This window comes from Pipistrellus hanaki, assembly GCF_964339955.1.
Source record: "Pipistrellus hanaki genome assembly, chromosome: 19".
Classification (NCBI taxonomy): Eukaryota; Metazoa; Chordata; class Mammalia; order Chiroptera; family Vespertilionidae; genus Pipistrellus; species Pipistrellus hanaki.
Window position 1 is genome coordinate 2,383,052 of NC_140521.1, and position 13,500 is coordinate 2,396,551.

General features: G+C 46.9%; 1 long non-coding RNA gene across 1 annotated transcript in view; it reads right to left on the reverse strand.

Moving 5' to 3' along the window:
• The window catches only part of LOC311613596, a 4,342-nt gene extending 2,245 nt beyond the window's left edge, over positions 1 to 2,097 (reverse strand). The window contains exon 1 of the long non-coding RNA XR_014793485.1: positions 2,014 to 2,097. This is a non-coding gene — a long non-coding RNA (uncharacterized lncRNA). The remainder of the gene's footprint in view (positions 1 to 2,013) is intronic.
• Between the last annotated feature and the right edge of the window lie 11,403 nt (positions 2,098 to 13,500).

A 13,500-nucleotide genomic window follows, 5' to 3' on the forward strand; every position in this document is an offset into this window, starting at 1 on the left:
TATCATTTCTTGTTGACTCCTTATTAATTCTAGTTGATCTCTTTTCATATCCTCATAGGCCTTATCCATCTTTTCTAGGAAATTCTTGAAAAACCTTATAAGCGTAGATTTGAACTCTATATCCAGACGCTTTTTGTCCTCCATTTCTTTCGTTTGTGATCTATTTTGTTGTCGCATTTCGCAGTTACAGATGGGACGGGGTTTCAGGGTGGAGCCTGCAGCTTTGGCTTCCGTCAGCCCCGCCCTATGCGGGTCCTTCAGTGCTTGCTGCCGGCGCCTCTGAGAGAAAGGTGCCCTCGATTTTCGCCTGCTGCCAAACAGTCTATGCTCTCCCCCAATGAGCCCGGTATTGGGGTTCAGTTCAGTTGGAAGTGGAGTTGGAGGTGGCGTTCAGAGCAGTCTGGAGCCCCAGTCTCCTTCCCGCCAGGGCAGCCCTACGGCACAGCCGAGCGTCCCTTCTCTGGGGGCAGTGTGCGCGCCTCCGGGACCTCCTTTCTCCGCTACCCCGGGGTTCCGACTTACAGCCCGGCTCCCTATGGCTGAGCCTGAGTCCCCGGGGTCTGGCCCAGAACTGGGGTTCAGAGCAGTTGGGGGCCCAGCACAGTCGGAGTGTTTATCTCCTTTCCGCTAGGGAACGCCCGCCAGGCACTCGGCCTCCCTCCTCTCCGGCTCCGTCCTCTCCGCGCGCCTCGTGTCTCCGTACCTTAGGCTTTTACAGCTCCTCCGCGCTTCCTTCTGGTTTTCTCCTTGCTTCTTGTTGTAGGATTTCCAGTCAGTCGACTTTCCTGTAGTTCTGGGTAATGTCCATTTTATATTTTAGTTGTATTTTATTAAAATTGTTGTGTGCGGCTGCGGCTAGTTGCCTACCCGAGCAGCCATCTTGGATTCTCCGAGACTCATAATATTTTTAACAATAATTTAAATTTTAAAAAAGAAGAAGGGAAATTCAGCCTTAATACTACCACCTATAAAATTGTGAACACTTGGGTTTAATATCCTCTGACCCATTATTTCTGCATATATACATGTACATATAGATATATTTTTTGGTTACAGTGATTAATAAATCATCTCTATCTTTGGAAAAAAGAGAAAAGAATTGTCTGGCCCTAACTGGTTTGGCTCAATGGATAGAGCGTCGGTCTGCAGACTGAAAGGTCCCAAATTCGATTCCCGTACCTTGGTTTCGGGCATATTCTCAGTAGAGGGTGTGCAGGAGACAGCTGATCGATGTTTCTCTCCCATGGATGTTTCTATCCCTCTCCCTTCCTCTCTGTAAAAAAATCAATAAAATATATTTTTAAAAAAGAAGGAAAGAAAGGTCTGGGTTGGGAGGCTTTAGGCTCCTAAGAGCCTTCGGTAGCCCAGGTCTGCTCCGTACCAACCACAGCAGAGGGCCTGCTCTGCATGATGGCTAACCCACCAACGCCTGGCACTGTGTTTCTAACAAACAAACAAACAAAGTAATTAAAAATAAAACGGAGGAAAGACAAAAGCTTCATGGGTTGCCAGGACACTCCAACCACTAGGAAGTAATTATACTTCTCCAGATGTGGGAGGGTTCTCTGGAACTTGTTTTTTCTGCCTGACATACCATGGTCCCATCCTTTCTCTCCACCACTCATATCTAGCCTAAGTCTTCCTCATCTTCATAGTTTTCTTTTCTTTTAATATATCTTTATTGATTTCAGGGAGGAAGAAAGAGGGAGGGATAGAAACAACAATGATGACACAGAACCACTGATTGGCTGCCTCCTGCATGCCCCCTACTGGGGATCGAGCCCGCAACCTGGCATATACCTTTGATCAGAATCGAACCGGGGACCCTTCAGTCCACAGGCTGGCGCTCTAACCACTGAGCACAACTGACCAGAGCTATCTTCATAGTTTTCTGATTGGTATAACCTGAGAAGCATTCCTTGGCTGAGGAGGGCCCGCCTCTGGCTTCCCCACTCACAGGTTCTCGGCCCAAGCAGGGTGCAATCACTCTGCTTCTTGACTTGTCTGACTCACCATGAACCCCTGAGCCCACGAGGGAGGAGCAGGATGTATTTCCAGCAAAAGTGCAGCTACAGCAAACTCTTGAAACATATTTCTAAACAAATGGAAATAAAAAGAAGGCAGAAAAAAAATTTATAGAAGCAGAAGAGGTTTTAGTATTTTTTTTCCCTTTAAATGAGCATTTATACCTTGTTTCAGACACCATATATATGAGAAGTATAATGATACATGAAAAAAAAAATCCATGTTCTCATTTTTTTCAAGTTTAGCTTCCAAACAGGTCAAAATTCCCCGGATACTGCAGCGGTAAAGACTGGGAAGCCCTAGATGAAAGGGAGTTATTAATATCATCCGTGAGTGGTAAATGCTTTGCTTTTAGAAAGGAAATTCTCAAGAATGTGCAGATGGGGCATCATGAAGGCAGTTCTTCTCTATAAAAACCTTAGCTCATAGATGCAAAAAATGAAAGTGCACAAAAGCCTTCACTAAGTTAAAGTCTGATTTTTTAAATTTATTTTTTCATTCATGTGGGTAATTCCTTGACCCATATACAATAGTTAAGTACTTCTGATCCTTTCATCTCGGTATGCATTGTGTGTCAGGGGCTGTGCTAGGCATTGGGAATACAAAGCCAAGATACCTGCCCGCTCCCCAAGAAAAGAGGAGAGGGGTAAAGATCTGCAAATACCCAAACTTGTCATACAAAGCCCAGTGAGGTGTCAGGAGAGAGATAAACGAGGTAGGGTTCAAAGGAAGGCACTCTCACATCTGTTTTGGGAAGAGATGGGCCTGGGAAGACCTAGATGGGAGAGAGAACCAGATCAGGCAGGTAAGCAGAGGCAGAGCAGAGGGAAGCCCACACCTGTGGCTCCACAAGTGATGGTGAGAGGGAGTGAGAGTGTACCTTTAAGAACCTCCCAAAACAGAACATTGTTCGTGATTATCACCACACGTTCTGCTCGCTGAGATTGTGAGTATGGTCCACATGGCCAGTCATTTTTTTGGATAAAAACCAATATAGTACCGTACTTTACTAAAAGTTAATTCACTTCCCTTCATTAGCCTTCTTCTGAAAAAGTTGTAAAAATGTTCAAGAACGCCGGGACCGGTTTGCCTCAGTGGATAGAGCGTCAGTCTGCAGACTGAAAGGTCCCAGGTTTGATTCCGGCCAAGGGCATGTACCTTGGTTGTGGGCACACCCCCGGTGGGGGTAGTGCAAGAGGCAGCTGATCGATGATTCTCTCTCATCGATGTTTCTAACTCTCTATCCCTCTCTCTTCCTCTCTGTGAAAAATCAATAAAAGATATATATTTTTAAAAATGTCTAAGAACTTGTATTGTTTGCCCTAAGTACGCTCAAAACAGAAGAAATAAGCCAAAAAGAAGTCTGAATGAAAACCCTGGTCTAGAAATGTCAATCCAGGCCGGTAAAAGGGAGGCATTGAGAGTTGGAGAGACTAGAGAAACAAATGTGCTCTAAAGGCTTAGTCATGATTTCGCCCTGGTTGATTTGGCTCAGTGGATAGAGCATCAGCCTGCGGACTGAAGGGTTCCGGTTTCAATTCTGGTCAAGGGCACATGCCCAGGCTGCGGGCTCAGTATCCAGTGGGGGGCATGCAGGAGGCTGCCAATCGATTATTCTCTCTCATCATTGATGTTTTTCTCTCTCTCTCACTCTCCCTCTCCCTTCCTCTCTGGAATCAATAAAAAAAAATTTTTTTTAATAAAGGCTTAGTCATAATTTAATTGTGTTATGCTAATAAAAAAATATACCTTTGGTTATCATGTTAGCAAGGGGAAGGGAGGTAACCATGGTAGCATTGAAAAGCACAGTCGAGGTTCTGAAATAACAGGAGAATAAGGAAATGTGATTAAAGCAGCAAAAGTAGGGAAAAGGAGAAAGAGGAAATAATGAAGAAAACCAGGATGAAAGGAATAATATCCAATATATCTGTTATTATACAATAAATGCTAAATTCCACTCTAAGAAACAGAGATTGTCAAATTGGGTATTTTAAAAAATCTAGCTGGATCTTAAATATGAAGGAAAAAAAAAAAAAAAAGCCGGTTTGACTCAGTCGATAGAGGGTTGGCCTGCAAACTGAAAGGTCCCAGGTTCGATTCCGGTAAAGGGCATGTACATTGGTTGCGGGCACATCCCTGGTAGGGGATGTGCAGGAGGTAGCTGGTCGATGTTTCTCTCTCAAAGATGTTTCTGGCTCTCTATCCATTTCCCTTCCTCTCTGTAAAAAATCAATAAAAATATATTTTTTTAAATAAAAAATTAAATTAAAAAAATAAAAACCGTAACAAAATCAGAAGCCATTGTTCTCAGGCATTGGAAACATAGGCAGCAGAGGCTCTGATCCTCGAGAAAAGGGAAACAGACAAGATGAGCCCTGTGTTTGTCCTGGCCTTCTGCCTGCGTGCACCCGCCCAGCTGCCGCGGAGAAGGTGGGTCCCAAGCAAACGAGCAGCCTTCCTGCGCTGAGGAGCAGAACTGGCGCTGGAGGCTGCTGAAGCGGCAGGAATTTGCAGGTCAGGGTTCAGAGGCGGGGGGAGCAGCTCAGTGGGAGATGGAAGGAGGCAGAAGTCCCTGCAGAGGCGTTTCTCTGAGTCTTTGGTCAGAGAAGGCCGGGCTGTGGGCTGTGTGTGTCCAGAGTGAGACTGTGAGGCTTAGCACAGAACAAGGGCTCGAGGCGGAGAGCCGGACAGAAGGTGCAGAGTGTGCTCAGGGCTGGAGCATGCTGGAGCTCAAGCCCAGCCGTGGTGGACACATTCTGGGCATTCGGTGGAGACTCCCAAAGGATGAAGGACTAAGTCCCCTAGGACTGAAGGACGAAACCAAAAGAGATTCTCCCAAACAAAACCTAAAACCAAACCTGATAGGAACAGGCATTCTAATAATTTAACCACCTTCCAGGAAGAAAATCACACCAAAAAAAAAAACAACAACTAAAAACAACCACACCCTAACTGGTTTGGCTCAGTGGATAAAGCGTCGGCCTGCAGACTGAAAGGTCCCAGGTTCGATTCTGGTCAAGGGCATGTATAATACCTTGGTTGTGGGCACATTCCCAGTAGGAGAGTGTGCAGGAGGCAGCTGATCGTTGTTTCTCTCTCATCGATGTTTCTAGCTCTCTATCCCTCTCCCTTCTGCCCTGTAAAAAAAAAAATCAATAAAAATTAAAAAATAAATAAATAAATAAACAAAAAATAAACATGTGAAAAACTGCTTCCCAAGTCCACAGACCAGGGAAATGACACGGAGAGACACAATGAGGTAGCATTTGTCCCTGTCACACTGATTAAAATAGAGAAGTGACATCAAGTGCTAATAAGGATGTGGCAAAAGAGGCACTCTCGTTCCTTGCTCCCGAGAAGGGGAACTGCGGCATTCCTTTTTGGGGAATAGGGTGGTAATCTTTACTAAAATTGAAGACATACATGCCCTTTGACCCCGCATTCCCACTTTGGGGAATCCATGCCATAATTGCTATGTAAGTATAAGAATGTTTATGGCAATATTGTCTGTAGATTAAAAAATGAAGCCTCGAAACAACCCAATGTTTATCAGTAGGGGAACAGTAGAACTCATCATGTACATGAAATAATATTAATGAAACAATATGAAACATTGCATAGCTACTAAAAAAACTATGCGTAACGTTAGCTGGTTTGGCTCAGTGGATAAGAGTGTCGGCCTGCCGATTGAAGGGTCCCAGGTTCGATTCCAGTCAAGGGCACATGCCCGGGGTGTGGGCTCCATCCCTAGTAGGGGGCATGGAGGAGGCAGCCAATGAATGATTCTCTGTCATCATCAATGTTTCTCTCTCTCCCTCTCCCTTCCTCTCTGAAATCAATGAAAATATTTTTTTAAATAAATAAATAAATAAATAAAAGGGCCTAGCCTTCTCTTCAGAAAAACAAAACAAATAAACAAAATAAAACAAAACAAAAAAACAACAATACAGCTGAAACTGGTTTGGCTCAGTGGATAGAGTGTCAGCCTGGGGACTGAAAGGTCCCAGGTTCGATTCTGGTCAAGGGCATGTACCTTGGTTGCGGGCCCATCCCCAGTAGGGGGTGTGCAGGAGGCAGCTGATCAGTGTTTCTCATCAATGTTTCTAACTCTCTATCTCTCTCTCTTCCTCTCTGTAAGAAATCAATAAAATATATTTTTTTTAAAATCTTGACTACAAACCTAGATTTAAAAAAACACACCATGACAGCTCGATAGGAAGAGACCACGGGACAAAGCCAACATGTCACTGCTTTCAACAGCATCCCCTGCTTTTTTGCACAGGGGCCCCACATACTCATTTTGCATGGGACCCCACAAATTGTACCCCTGGCCCCGGGGGCAGCCAACAGACAAATGCCAGGATCTCTGCTTCGGAATGAGGGGCTGGAGGCTAAAGAAGAGGAAGAAAGCCCAGGCGAGGCAGCAGCACCTTTTATTTAGCTTTGGTACAAGTGACATTAGCAGCAGCACACGCCTGGACATGCCAAAGGCTGCTACCCACTCTTTTTCTTCATTTGCCTTTGTCTGTTCTACTCTATATCTAGAGAGAGAGAGGAGGGGGGGGGGAGAGAGACAGAAACATGAATTTGTTGCTCCACTTTCATGCATTCATTGGTTGATTCTTGGGAGGGAGAAAGAGAGAGAGAGAGAAAAACATAGACTTGTTGCTCCAGTTACTCATGCATTCATTGGCTGACTCTTGTATGTGCCCTGACCGGAGATCAAACCCAAAAACTTGCCCCTTGGCCTGTGGGGAAAACGCTCCAACCAACTGAGCTACCAGCTTAGGGCTGCTCTAAGTTTTTCCAACATGGTTTAAAAATCCAGAGAAACACAAGCTCTTATAGCTCATTCTCTAATGAATTCATAGAATGATATCTATTCTCTGATGAAAGAAAGCGTGAAAGCTTTTCCTTTGCTGCTCCCTGAAGCCCCTCTCTCCCACAAGTAAGAGCAGTTGTGGGCGGGTCTGTGCCCACCCCGTAAGGACAGGCCTCGGAAAGGGCTTGGGAAATCCTAACCAGGTACCAACGTCACCACTGCCCATGGCCTTCCATAGTATTTGTGTCTTTAAATTAAAAAAAGGGCTGGAACCAGTCTGGCTCAGTGGCTAGACTCTAGCATTGGCCTGCGGACTGGAAGGTCCTGGGTTCGATTCCGATCAAGGGCATGTACCTTGGTTGCAGGCACATCTCTGTGGGGGCTGTGCAGGAGGCTCGATGTTTCTAGCTCTCTATCCCTCTCCCTTCCTCTCTATAAAAAATCAATAAAATATATATTTAAAAAAAAATTTTTTTTTTTAAAAGGATGACTCGGAGTAAGGAGCTCAAGCACACCCTGAGTTCCTGTGATCTCAACACGCAGATGCATTCCTGCGATGCAGTGCCTCCTAACGCAGTCAGCTGGGCGTTCCCAGGCGGGCTGTGTCGGAAATGACAGGTTTCTAAATGAACCTGACGGACAGAAATACAATATCGGGGGCAGGGGTGGCCGGGAATCTACTGAGCAGCGATGATATCTGATCATCTCCGGACGGTCAGGCCTGGCCCAGCTCAAGGGAATTGCTCAATAGGCCGGCCAAATTGGATTAGTCTGTGCACACCAAGGTTTCTACATCCTGATGTCCTTGCAAGAGAAAAACGACACCCCGGTTTTTCTGGGGCTTCAGTGGGAGAGAGGAAAGCTAGCCCCTTCGTTTATAAGCTGAGCAGTGGTGGCATGGAGCTGCCTCAGGAAGAGCCCTCATCGTGTGCGTAACAATCCATTTTCTGAGAACTGCTCGCTCCCCACATGTGGTAAGACAGAGGGTGCACTCTCTCCCTTTCCCCCAGACACGGGGGATGATACCAGGGTTTATAAGGGACCTGAGTTGAGCTCAGCCGGTGTTGCTCAGTGGTTGAGCATCTACCTATGAACCAGAAGGTCACGGTTCAATTCCCAGTCGGGGCCCATGCCAGGTTTCGGGCTCAATTCCATGGGAGGAAGGGCAGGGAGGCCTGAAGGAGGCAGCTGATCGATAATTCTCTCTCATTATTTTTAAAAATATATTTTATAAATTTTTTTTTACAGAGAGGAAGGGAGAGAGATAGAGAGTTAGAAACATCAATGAGAGAGAAACATCTATCAGCTGCCTCCTGCACACCTCCCATTGGGGATGTGCCCACAACCAAGGTACATGCCCTTGACTGGAATCGAACCCGGGACCCTTTGGTGGGCAGGCCGACACTCTCCATCCATTGAGCCAAACCGACTAGGGTTCAAATAAAGTTCTTGTATTTACAGAGCTTGAGTTGACTCTGTTATTTGCAACCAAAAGAGCTCTAACCGCGATTCTCAGGATTCTTTCCGCGGCCTCCGGAGGCCCCAGTGCTTTTGGGTTCAGTGCGATGGGACAGCGCCCTTCGGGTAAATTCCTGTTCTCTTCACGTAAGCTGGTTTGAATAGATCTTTGCAAAGAGCTTTGGCTAAGACAACACACGCTTGTATGCATGTGGCATTGACCTTGGACGCAGCTCCCCCCGCCCCATTCAACTTGTCCCTTCTGTCTGTTGTCACTGGCTCCTCTGCACCTCGCCTGATCTTCAGATGCCACATGTGCCCGGCCAGGAGGATGCAGGAAGTGACGGGGGTTTCCCCTCGGGAGGCAAAGAACAAGCCTTGGGAGGACCTGCGTTTCAGGCTTGGCTCCATGCGTTAGCTCCAGACTTTGGGGAGAGCCCTAAACCAGTGGTCGGCAAACTGCGGCTCTCGAGCCACATGCGGCTCTTTGGCCCCTTGAGTTTTTAGCAAAGGCCAGCTTAGGAGTACCCTAATTAAGTTAATAACATCGTACCTACCTATATAGTTTAAGTTTAAAAAAAAAATTGGCTCTCAAAAGAAATGTCAATCATTGTCCTGTTGATATTTGGCTCTGTGGACTAATGAGTTTGCCCACCGCTGTCCTAAACCCTCCTTGAACCTCAGTCTGCGCATCTCTAAAATGGGAATAGCCCTCACTTTTCTGACCACCCAGACCTGTGGGGTGGTCCAAGAGAATAAGAAGTTCCACAGCGCAAAAAATTTACTTGATAATGACTACAAAGGGAACAGACGGCTACGGAGAAAATCAGGAAAATGAAGAATAACGCAAAAAGGAGAAGCAGGAAAAAAAATTCACGTAAAAATTACTAATGCCGCTGATAAGATTTTACTATAATTCCTCAAATATTTTTTTCTATGTGTATTTTCCTTTTTCCTGATAAAATTGGGATCCCACTGTTTTGTACCGAGTAGGATCTCTACTCTTTGAACTCAACAATTTTGTGAATATTCTTCAAAATTATTCCACATCATTTTAAATGGCTGCATAGTGTTTCATCCCAAACATGAATTATTTTTATTTATTGATGAGAGAGAGGGGGGTGGGAGGGAGAGAGAGAGAAACATCATTGGTTGATTCTTGTATGTGCCCTGATCAGGGATCAAACCCACAACCTTGGCGTATGGGGATGATCCTCCCGGCCAGGGCCCAGAAATGAATCTTATAACCATTCCCCCATTCATTTCAAGACCCCGTGCTGGACACTGAGTCAGGTCAATGGAGGGAGAGGTCAAAGATACGGGGCTAAAGACCAGCTAAAGAGCAAGAAAGACTTCACTCCACGTGAACTTTGAATGTGTTTGTGACTGTGTTAACCTATTCAAATGATTAGAGGGACGGAAGTCTTCCGAGGAGCTGAAATCTGAGCTGGCCACTGAAAATGAGCAGGATGTTTTTTCAGAAGAGAAAAATGCAGGGAGAGGGGAATTCCTAATGAAGGAAGTGAAGCAAAGGTGCAGAGGCACCAACCACAGTGGATTATGGGACAGATTTCTTTACCCAGAAAAGAGGCTAACCTCAGGAGCTGGCAAGTGGGCAGGCAGGATTTGAACCCAGGCCTGCCGGGTTCCTCAGTGCTCACTAGTAACCACTACCCCTGTAGCAGGGATCGGGGTTCCCCTGGATTTGGGGCAGACTGCTTCCAGTCTGGGTCTGCGAAATGAAGGCATTGAATAGCTGATACCCAAAGCTCTCGGACAAAGACCCTGATTTTCGGGGTGTTTATTTTTTAATATCTTTAAGAATTCTTTTTCTGCCGAAACCGGTTTGGCTCAGTGGATAGAGCGTCGGCTTGCGGACTGAAAGGTCCCAGGTTCGATTCCGGTCAAGGGCATGTGCCTTGGTTGCGGGCAGGTCCCCAGTGAGGGGTGTGCAGGAGGCGGCTGATCGATGATTCTCTCTCTCATTGATGTTTCTAACTCTCTATCCCTCTGTCTTCCTCTCTGTAAAAAAATCAATAAAAATATATATTTTTAAAAGAATTCTTTTTCTATTAAGGATGTTGACTTTCACTGTCAAAGGTGGCCACTTGTGTGTGTGTGTGTGTGTGTGGTTGGCCATTTGCCTTTTGTGTGTGTGTGTGTGTGTGTGTGTATGTGTGTGTATGACAGAAAGAGAGAGAGAGAGAGAGGGAGAGAGAGAAGTGATTTATCATCTGCCATGTTTCCTGCCCCCATGCCACCAGTGGGACCTTCACTCTCCTTCAGTTAACCGGGAACAAAAAAAAAGAACACCCTCACCGACTGGCAGGTAGAAAATATAAAACCATCGCCTATGAGGATTTTTTTTCTTTTTTGTTGCTGATTAACTGAGGGAGCTGAGGTCCTGCCAGTGACAGAGAAGCAGGAAGCGTGGCCCGTGATAAAGTGCGGCCCGCAGCGGCCCTGCCGGCCCTGGGAGACCGCAGCTCCGGCCACAGCGATAACCGGGCCGGGGCTGGGGGACAAGCCGGGGCCTCCGCTCCTGCGGGGCCTCGATGACACCCCGAGAGCGGGGCCTCCGGAGCGGGCCGACGGCATGCACCGTCTGCCCTGCCACAAAGGAAGCGCGATTTCAGGAAACAAAGGAGGCTCCGGGGTGGGTGGACAGAGCCTGGCGGTTGGGGTCGGGGAGGACTGGGCCTCCACCCTCCACGGTGCAGGCCTGGATGACCCCCTACCTTCCCAGGGACCTGACCTGTAAAAAGGGGGCGATGATCCTACCTCTCAGGAAGGTTGTGTGTGTGTGTGTGGGGGGACACGACACTGAATAAGCCCGTGGCACAGCTCGCCCAGAGCTCCGCTGTTGGCAAGGGGCAGAGCTGGGCCCCGAACGCGTGTCTGGCTCCAAAGCCTCCGCTGTGCCTCCGCAGGAGGAGCCGGCACTGCTCAGCGAGTGATCTTGTCACTCCTGCGGTTAGGAAGCCAAACGCAGCCTGGCACTGAGGAGGGTCAGGAGCAAGCCTGATAGAGGCAAGCGGGGTGTTGGTTGTTGTCTGGCAGAAATGAGGGGGCCCCTCTCCCGGGCTTCCCTCCATCACCACCTCCAGCTGAGGCCCTGGCTCCTGGCCAATCACTGGACGGAGCCTGGCAGCCTGGGTCTGCGGGAAGGCCGGGAGCAGGCCGCCATCCAGGTGCCGCTCTGTCTTTGCCAGGCTTGGGGCCGCGCCTTTCCTCTCCCAGCCTGGCGATGCCGCCGTTTCCTCGCCTGCAAAATGAGGACCCCTGCCCTCGACCGGTTTGGCTCGGTGGATAGAGCGTCGGCCTGCGGACTGAAGGGTCCCGGGTTCGATTCTGGCCAAGGGCATGTGCCTTGGTTGCAGGCACGTCCCCAGCAGGGAGTGTGCAAGAGGCAGCTGATCGATGATTCTCTTTCATCGATGTTTCTAACTCTCTATCCCTCTGTCTTCCTCTCTATAAAAAAATCAATAAAATATATATATTTAAAAAAAAACTATTGCCTAGTATGTGCTCAATAAATATGGATCTAGCGACTGAGTAACCAGCTCCTCGTAGCCTGGGAGGAGATAAGGATGCTCTCAGTTCCTTGTCCAGCTGGTGCACTGCCAAAACGGAGGTGTGTGGTTTCCATGACAACCGAAGAGGGCCAGCCAGGCCGGCAGCAGGAGACAGACACAGGGGTTGTGAGCTCTGCATCTTTTCAAGGTGCAGCCCGGAAATTGAGAACACTGTAGTGGGCTTTCCCACAGATGTTGAGGGGGGAAAGGAACTTCATAAATATGGTTAACTCAGCTGATCGCTGGTCAGGTTGGTCAAACAACTCGGGCAGGTGGTTGGATCTCTGATGGAGGGTCAAAGGCTCTTAGTGGACGGAGAGCCAGAAACACAGGAAAGCTTGGTTCTAGTCTGGACCCTGCTGTGTGACCTTAGACAAGGTACTTAATCCCTCTGGGCCCCAGCATGTTCATTCATAAAATGGGAGGTTTAACAAGCTCTAAAACTACTTGCAAAAACACCTGTGTGGTAGGAATGTGCAATGGTTGCAGCTGCTGTTTTCAACAGTTTGAGGACTTCTCAAAAAGTTAAACCTGCCCTAACCGGTTTGGCTCAGTGGATAAGAGCGTTGGCCTTCGGACTCAAGGGTCCCGGGTTCAATTCTGGTCAAGGGCATGTACCTTGGTTGCGCGCATATCCCCGGTGGGGATCGATGTTTCTCTCTCATTGATGTTTCTAACTCTCTGTAAAAAAACCAATAAAATGTATTAAAAAAAAAACCAAAAAACTTAAACCTAGTATTGTCATACAACTCAGCAATTCCTCTTGTAGGTATATACCCAAGAGCAGCGTTTTTCAACCGCTGTTCCGCGGCAAGAGATGTTGCCTGGTGTGCCGTAGGTGCAGACAAGACAAGAATTTTATAATTTTTCACTATTTTGTTTACTTAATATTTCATAATAAAGTAATTATAAAATACTTTCTTTGTGTTTATTTGATTCCTATTCAAGAGAATTACTTTATATATAGTCAATATAGGCACAGAGTTAAATTTTTTAACATTTTCTAATGGTGGTGTGCCTCGTGATTTTTTTCATGAAACAAGTGTGCCTTTGCCCAAAAAAGGTTGAAAAACACTGCCCAAGAGAATTGAAAACAGGTACGTAAACAAATACTTGTACTCGAATATTGATAGCAGCACTATTCACAACAGCCTACAGGCCATGAATGGATGAATAAGGAGAAGGTGGTGCCCACACAATGGAATTCAGCCATAGAAAGAAATGAAGTACGGATACCTCAAACAAACTATGGGAAGTAAAAGAAGCCAGACTCAAAAGTCCAAATATTGCTGAAACCGGTTTGGCTCAGTGGATAGAGCGTCGGCCTGCGGACTGGGGGTCCTGGGTTCGATTCCGGTCGAGGGCATGTACCTTGGTTGCGGGCACATCCCCAGTGAGGGGTTTGCAGGAGGCAGCTGATGGATGTTTCTCTCTCATTGATGTTTCTAGCTCTCTTACCCCCCTCTCTTCCTCTCTGTAAAAAAATCAATAAAATATATTTATTAAAAAAGTTCCAATATGGTATGATTCCATTTATATTAAATATCTAGAGTAAGGTGACCAGATGCCCTGATTTTTAACAATTTGTCCTGCGTCCTGCGGCGTTTTAAAAAAGACCAA